This window comes from Chiloscyllium plagiosum, unplaced genomic scaffold (assembly GCF_037043375.1).
Source record: "Chiloscyllium plagiosum isolate Xiang-an unplaced genomic scaffold, Cpla_swu_hap1 HiC_scaffold_37, whole genome shotgun sequence".
Lineage (NCBI taxonomy): Eukaryota > Metazoa > Chordata > Chondrichthyes > Orectolobiformes > Hemiscylliidae > Chiloscyllium > Chiloscyllium plagiosum.
Genome location: NW_028270175.1, coordinates 59107294 through 59115267, shown reverse-complemented (window position 1 = coordinate 59115267; position 7974 = coordinate 59107294).

Here is a 7974-nt window from a genome sequence, read left to right as displayed (position 1 = left end):
GAGAGAGAATGTGTGTGTGTGAGAGAGAGAGAATGTGTGTGTGTGACAGAGAGAGAATGTGTGTGTGAGAGAGAGAATGTGTGTGTGTGAGAGAGAGAGAATGTGTGTGTGTGAGAGAGAGAATGTGTGCGTGAGAGAGAGAATGCGTGTGTGAGGGAGAATGTGTGTGTGTTAGCGAGAATGTGTGTGTGTGAGAGTGAGAATGTGTGTGTGTGAGAGAGAATGTGTGTGTGTGAGAGAGAGTGTGTGTGTGAGAGAGAATGCTTGTGTGTGAGAGAGAGAATGTGTGTGTGTGAGAGAGAATGTTTGTTTGAGAGAGAATGTGTGCGTGTGAGAGAGAGAATATGTGTGTGAGAGAGCGAATGTGTGTGTGTGTGAGAGAGAATATGTGTGTGAGAGAGAATGTGTGGGTGATAGAGAGAATGTGTGTAGGAGAGAGAATGTGTGTGTGAGAGAGAGAGAATGCGTGTGTGTGTGTGAGAGAGAATGTGTGTGTGAGAGAGATTGTGAGCGTGTGAGAGAGAGAATCTGTGTGTGAGAGAGAATGTGTGTGTGAGAGAGAGAATGTGTGTGCGAGTGAGAATGTGTGTGTGTGAGAGAGAGAATGTGTGTGTGTGACAGAGAGAGAATGTGTGTGAGGGAGAGAATGTGTGTGTGAGGGAGAGAATGTGTGTGTGAGAGAGAGAATGTGTGTGTGTGTGACAGAGAGAGAATGTGTGTGTGTGAGAGAGAATGTGTGTGTGTGAGAGAGAATGCGTGTGTGAGAGAGAAGATGTGTGTGAGGGAGAGAATGCGTGTGTGTGAGAGAAAGAATGTGTTTGAGAGAGGGAGAATGTGTGTGTGAGAGAGAATTTGCGTGCGTGAGAGAGAATGTGTGTGTGAGAGAGAGAATGTGTGTGTGAGAGAGAATACGTGTGTAAGAGAGAGAATGTGTGTGTGAGAGAGAGAATGTGTGTGTGTGAAAGAATGTATGTGTGTGTGAGAGAATGTGTGTGTGTGAGAGAGAATGTGTGTGTGAGGGAGAGAATGCGTGTGTGTGAGAGAGAATTCGTGTGTGTGAGAGAATGAGTGTGTGAGAGAGAGAATGTGCGTGTGGGAGAGAATGTGGGTGTGAGAGCGAGAATTTGTGTGTGAGAGAGAATGTGTGTGAGAGAGAGAATGTGTGTGTGAGACAGAATGTGTGTGTGTGAGAGAGAATGTGCGTGTGAGAGAAAATGTGTGTGTGTGAGAGAGAGAATATGTGTGTGAGAGAGAATGTGTGGGTGTTAGAGAGAATGTGTGTGTGTTAGAGAGAATGTGTGTGTGTGAGAGAGAATGTGTGTGTGAGAGAGAGTGTGTGTGTGAGAGAGAGAATGTGTGTGTGTGAGAGAGAGAAAGTGTGTGTGTGAGAGAGAATGTGTGTGTGTGAGAGAGAGAATGTGTGTGTGTGAGAGAGAATATGTGTGTAAGAGAGAGAATGTGTGTGAGAGAGAGAATGTGTGTGTGAGACAGAGAGAGAATGTGTGTGTGAGAGAGAGAATGTGTGTGTGTGAGAGAGAATGCGTGTGTGAGAGAGAATATGTGTGTGTGAGAGAGAATGTGTGTGTGAGACTGATAGAGAATGTGTGTGAGGGAGAGAATGCGTGTGTGTGAGAGAAAGAATGTGTTTGAGAGAGGGAGAATGTGTGTGTGAGAGAGATTTTGCGTGTGTGAGAGAGAGAATGTGTGTGTGAGAGAGAGAATGTGTGTGTGAGAGAGAATACGTGTGTAAGAGAGAGAATGTGTGTGAGAGAGAGAATGTGTGTGTGATAATGAATGTGTGTGTGTGTGAGAGAATGTGTGTGTGTGAGAGAGAATGTCCGTGTGAGGGAGAGAATGCGTGTGTGTGAGAGTGAATTCGTGTGTGTGAGAGAATGAGTGTGTGAGAGAGAGAATGTGTGTGTGTGAGAGAGAATGTGTGTGTGTGTGAGAGAGAGAGAATGTGTGTGAGGGAGAGAATGTGGGTGTGAGAGAGAGAATGTGTGTGTGAGAGAGAATGTGTGTGTGAGAGAGAGAATGTGTGTGTGAGACAGAATGTGTGTGTGAGAGAGAGAATGTGCGTGTGAGAGAAAATGTGTGTGTGTGAGAGAGAGAATGTGTGTTTGAGAGAGAGACAGAATGTGTGTGTGAGAGAGAGAATGTGTGTGTGTGAGAGAGAATGCGTGTGTGAGAGAGAATATGTGTGTGAGAGAGAGAATGTGTTTGTGAGAGGGAGAAGGTGTGTGTGTGAGAGAATGTGTGCGTGTGAAAGAATGTGTGTGTGTGAGAGAGAATGTGTGCGTGAGAGAGAAAATGAGTGTGTGTGTGTGAAAGAGAATGTGTGTTTGAGAGAGAGACAGAATGTGTGTGTGTGAGAGAAAATGTTTGTGTGAGAGAGAGAATGCGTGTGTGAGAGAGAATATGTGTGTGTGAGAGAGAATGTGTGTGTGAGAGTGATAGAGAATGTATGTGAGGTAGAAAATGCGTGTGTGTGAGAAAAAGAATGTGTTTGAGAGAGAGAGAATGCCTGTGTGTGAGCGAGTATACGTGTGTGAGAGAGAATGTGAGTGTGAGAGAGAATGTGTGTGTGAGAGAGAGAATGTGTGTGTGTGAGAGAGAATGTGTGTGTGAGAGGGAGAACGTGTGTGAGAGAGAGAATGTGTGTGTGTGAGAGAGAATGTGTGTTTGAGAGAGAATGTGTGCGTGTGAGAGAGAGAATGTGTGTGTGAGAGAGAGAATGTGTGTGTGTGAGAGAGTGAATGTGTGTGTGAGAGAGAGAATGTGTGTGTGTGTGAGAGAATGTGTGTGTGAGATAGAGAATGTGTGTGTGAGCGAGAAAATGTGTGTGTGTGAGAGAATGTGTGTGTGTGTGAGAGAATGTGTGTGTGTGTGAGAGAGAATGTATGTGTGAGGGAGAGAATGCGTGTGTGAGAGAGAGAGAATGTGTGAGTGAGGGGGAGAATGTGTGTGAGATAGAGAATGTGTGTGTGAGGGAGAGAATGTGTGTGTGTGAGAGAGAATGTGTGTGTGAGAGAGAATTTGCGTGTGTGAGTGAGAGAATGTGTGTGAGAGAGAGAATGTGTGTGTGAGAGAGATTTTGTGTGTGTGAGAGAGAATGAGTGTGTGTGAGAGAGAATGTGTGTGTGAGAGAGAATGTGTGTGTGAAAGAGATTTTGTGTGTGAGAGAGAGAATGTGTGTGTGTGTGAGAGAATGTGAGTGTGACAGAGAGAATGTGTGTGTGAGAGAGAGAATTTGTGTGTGTGAGAGAATGAGTGTGTGAGAGAGAGAATGTGTGTGTGAGAGAGAGAATGTGTGTGTGTGAGAGAATATGTGTGTGAGACAGAATGTGTGTGTGAGAGAGAGAATGTGCGTGTGAGAGAAAATGTGTGTGTGTGTGAGAGAGAGAATGTGTGTTTGAGAGAGAGAGAGAATGTGTGTGTGAGAGAGAGAATGTGTGTGAGAGAGAGAATGCGTGTGTGAGAGAGAATATGTGTGTGAGAGAGAGAATGTGTGTGTGAGAGAGATAGAGAATGTGTGTGAGAGAGAAAATGTATGTGTGTGAGCGATTATGCGTGTGTGAGAGAGAATGTGTGTGTGTGAGAGAATGTGTGTCTGAGAGAGAGAATGTGTGTGTGTGAGAGAGAATGTGTGTGTGAGAGAGAGAAGGTGTGTGATAGAGAGAATGTGTGTGTGTGAAAGAATCTGTGTGTGTGTGAGAGAATGTGTGCGTGAGAGAGAAAATGAGTGTGTGAGAGAATGTGTGTGTGAGAGAGAGAATGCGTGTGTGAGAGAGAGAGAATGTGTGAGTGAGGGGGAGAATGTGTGTGAGATAGAGAATGTGTGTGTGAGGGAGAGAATGTGTGTGTGTGTGAGAGAGAATGTATGTGTGAGGGAGAGAATGCGTGTGTGAGAGAGAGAGAATGTGTGAGTGAGGGGGAGAATGTGTGTGAGATAGAGAATGTGTGTGTGAGGGAGAGAATGTGTGTGTGTGAGAGAGAATGTGTGTGTGAGAGAGAATTTGCGTGTGTGAGTGAGAGAATGTGTGTGAGAGAGAGAATGTGTGTGTGAGAGAGATTTTGTGTGTGTGAGAGAGAATGAGTGTGTGTGAGAGAGAATGTGTGTGTGAGAGAGAATGTGTGTGTGAAAGAGATTTTGTGTGTGAGAGAGAGAATGTGTGTGTGTGAGAGAATGTGAGTGTGACAGAGAGAATGTGTGTGTGAGAGAGAGAATTTGTGTGTGTGAGAGAATGAGTGTGTGAGAGAGAGAATGTGTGTGTGAGAGAGAGAATGTGTGTGTGTGAGAGAATATGTGTGTGAGACAGAATGTGTGTGTGAGAGAGAGAATGTGCGTGTGAGAGAAAATGTGTGTGTGTGTGAGAGAGAGAATGTGTGTTTGAGAGAGAGAGAGAATGTGTGTGTGAGAGAGAGAATGTGTGTGAGAGAGAGAATGCGTGTGTGAGAGAGAATATGTGTGTGAGAGAGAGAATGTGTGTGTGAGAGAGATAGAGAATGTGTGTGAGAGAGAAAATGTATGTGTGTGAGCGATTATGCGTGTGTGAGAGAGAATGTGTGTGTGTGAGAGAATGTGTGTCTGAGAGAGAGAATGTGTGTGTGTGAGAGAGAATGTGTGTGTGAGAGAGAGAAGGTGTGTGATAGAGAGAATGTGTGTGTGTGAAAGAATCTGTGTGTGTGTGAGAGAATGTGTGCGTGAGAGAGAAAATGAGTGTGTGAGAGAATGTGTGTGTGAGAGAGAGAATGTGTGTGTGTGAGAGAGAGAATGTGTGTGTGATAGAGAGCATGTGTGTGTGTGTGAGAGAGAATGTGTGTTTGAGAGAGAATGTGTGGGTGAGAGAGAGAATGTGTGTGGGAGAGAGAATGTGTGTGTGAGAGAGAGAATGTGTGTGTGTGTAAGAGAGAGAATGTGTGTGTGAGAGAGAATGTGAGCGTGTGAGAGAGAGAATCTGTGTGTGAGTGAGAATGGAGTGTGAGAGAGAGAATGTGTGTGTGTTAGAGAAAATGTGTGTGTGTTAGAGAGAATGTGTGTGTGTGAGAGAGAATGGGTGTGTGTGAGAGAGAGTGTGTGTGTTAGAGAGAACGTGTGTGTGTTAGAGAGAATGTGTGTGTTTGAGAGAGAGTGTGTGTGTGAGAGAGAATGTGTGTGTGTGAGAGAGAGTATGTGTGTGTGTGAGAGAGAATGTTTGTGTGTGAGAGAGAGAATGTGTGTGTGAGAGAGAGAATACGTGTGTAAGAGAGAGAATGTGTGTGAGAGAGAGAATGTGTGTGTGAGAGAGAGAGAGAATGTGTGTGAGGGAGAGAAGGTGGGTGTGAGAGAGAGAATGTGTGTGTGAGAGAGAATGTGTGTGAGAGAGAGAATGTGTGTGTGAGACAGAATGTGTGTGTGAGAGAGAGAATGTGCGTGTGAGATTAAATTTGTGTGTGTGTGAGTGAGAGAATGTGTGTTTGAGAGAGAGAGAGAATGTGTGTGTGATAGAGAGAATGTGTGTGTGTGAGAGAGAATGCGTGTGTGAGAGAGAATATGTGTGTGTGAGAGAGAATGTGTGTGAGAGAGATAGAGAATGTGCGTGAGGGAGAGAATGCGTGTGTGTGAGAGAAAGAATGTGTTTGAGAGAGAGAGAATGCCTGTGTGTGAGCGAGTATACTTGTGTGAGAGAGAATGTGTGTGTGAGAGAGAATGTGTGTGTGAGAGAGAGAATGTGTGTGTGTGAGAGAGAATGTGTGTGTGAGAGGGAGAAGGTGTGTGAGAGAGAGAATGTGTGTGTGTGAGAGAAAATGTGTGTTTGAGAGAGAATGTGTGCGTGTGAGAGAGAGAATGTGTGTGTGAGAGAGAGAATGTGTGTGTGTGAGAGAGTGAATGTGTGTGTGAGAGAGAGAATGTGTGTGTGTGTGAGAGAATGTGTGTGTGAGAGGGAGAATGTGTGTGTGAGCGAGAGAATGTGTGTGTGTGAGAGAATGTGTGTGTGTGTGAGAGAATGTGTGTGTGTGTGTGAGAGAATGTATGTGTGAGGGAGAGAATGCGTGTGTGAGAGAGAAAATGTGTGAGTGAGGGGGAGAATGTGTGTGAGATAGAGAATGTGTGTGTGAGGGAGAGAATGTGTGTGTGAGAGAGAGAATGTGTGTGTGAGAGAGAATTTGCGTGTGTGTGAGAGAGAATGTGTGTGTGAGAGAGAGAATGTGTGTGTGAGAGAGATTTTGTGTGTGAGAGAGAGAATGTGTGTGTGAGAGAGAGAATGTGTGTGTGAGAGAGAATGTGTGTGTGAAAGAGATTTTGTGTGTGAGAGAGAGAATGTGTGTGTGTGAGAGAGAATGTGTGTGTGAGAGAGAGAATGTGTGTGTGTGAGAGAATTTGTGTGTGTGAGAGAATGAGTGTGTGAGAGAGAGAATGTGTGTGTGTGAGAGAATATGTGTGTGAGACAGAATGTGTGTGTGAGAGAGAGAATGTGCGTGTGAGAGAAAATGTGTGTGTGTGTGAGAGAGAGAATGTGTGTTTGAGAGAGAGAGAGAATGTGTGTGTGAGAGAGAGAATGTGTGTGAGAGAGAGAATGCGTGTGTGAGAGAGAATATGTGTGTGAGAGAGAGAATGTGTGTGTGAGAGAGATAGAGAATGTGTGTGAGAGAGAAAATGTATGTGTGTGAGCGATTATGCGTGTGTGAGAGAGAATGTGTGTGTGTGTGAGAATGTGTGTCTGAGAGAGAGAATGTGTGTGTGTGAGAGAGAATGTGTGTGTGAGAGAGAGAAGGTGTGTGATAGAGAGAATGTGTGTGTGTGAAAGAATCTGTGTGTGTGTGAGAGAATGTGTGCGTGAGAGAGAAAATGAGTGTGTGAGAGAATGTGTGTGTGAGAGAGAGAATGTGTGTGTGTGAGAGAGAGAATGTGTGTGTGATAGAGAGCATGTGTGTGTGTGTGAGAGAGAATGTGTGTTTGAGAGAGAATGTGTGGGTGAGAGAGAGAATGTGTGTGGGAGAGAGAATGTGTGTGTGAGAGAGAGAATGTGTGTGTGAGAGAAAATGTGTGTGTGTGTGAGTGAGAGAATGTGTGTTTGAGAGAGAGAGAGAATGTGTGTGTGATAGAGAGAATGTGTGTGTGTGAGAGAGAATGTGTGTGCGAGAGAGAATGTGTGTGTGTGAGAGAGAGAATGTGTGTGTGAGACAGAATGTGTGTGTGAGAGAGAGAATGTGCGTGTGAGAGAAAATGTGTGTGTGTGTGAGTGAGAGAATGTGTGTTTGAGAGAGAGAGAGAATGTGTGTGTGATAGAGAGAATGTGTGTGTGTGAGAGAGAATATGTGTGTGTGAGAGAGAATGCGTGTGCAAAAGAGAGAATGTGTGTGTGAGAAAGAATGTGTGTGTGTGAGAGAGAATGTGTGTGTGAGAGAGAGAATGTGTGTGTGTGAGAGAATGTGTGTGAGTGACAGAATGCGTGCGTGAGAGAGAGAGAATGTGTGTGCGAGGGAGAGAATGCGTATGTGAGAGAGAGAGAATATGTGTGTGAGAGAGAGAATGTGTGTGTGTGTGTGAGAATGTGTGTGTGTGTGAGAATGTGTGTGTGTGAGAGAGAGAGAGAATGTGTGTGTGAGGGAGAGAATGTGGGTGTGAGAGAGAGAATCTGTGTGTGAGAGAGAATGTGTGTGTGAGAGAGAGAATGTGTGTGTGTGCGAGAGAATGTGTGTGTGAGAGGGAGAAGGTGTGTGATAGAGAGAATGTGTGTGTGCGAAAGAAAGTGTGTGTGTGTGAGAGAATGTGTGCGTGAGAGAGAAAATGAGTGTGCGAGAGAGAGAGAATGTGTGTGTGTGAGAGAGAGAATGTGTGTTTGAGAGAGCATGTGTGTGTCTGAGAGAGAGAATGTGTGTGTGAGAGAGAGAATGTGTGTGTGTGTGAGAGAGAATGTGTGTGTGAGAGAGAATGTGTGTGTGAGAGAGAGAATGTGTGTGGGAGAGAGAATGTGTGTGTGAGAGAGAGAG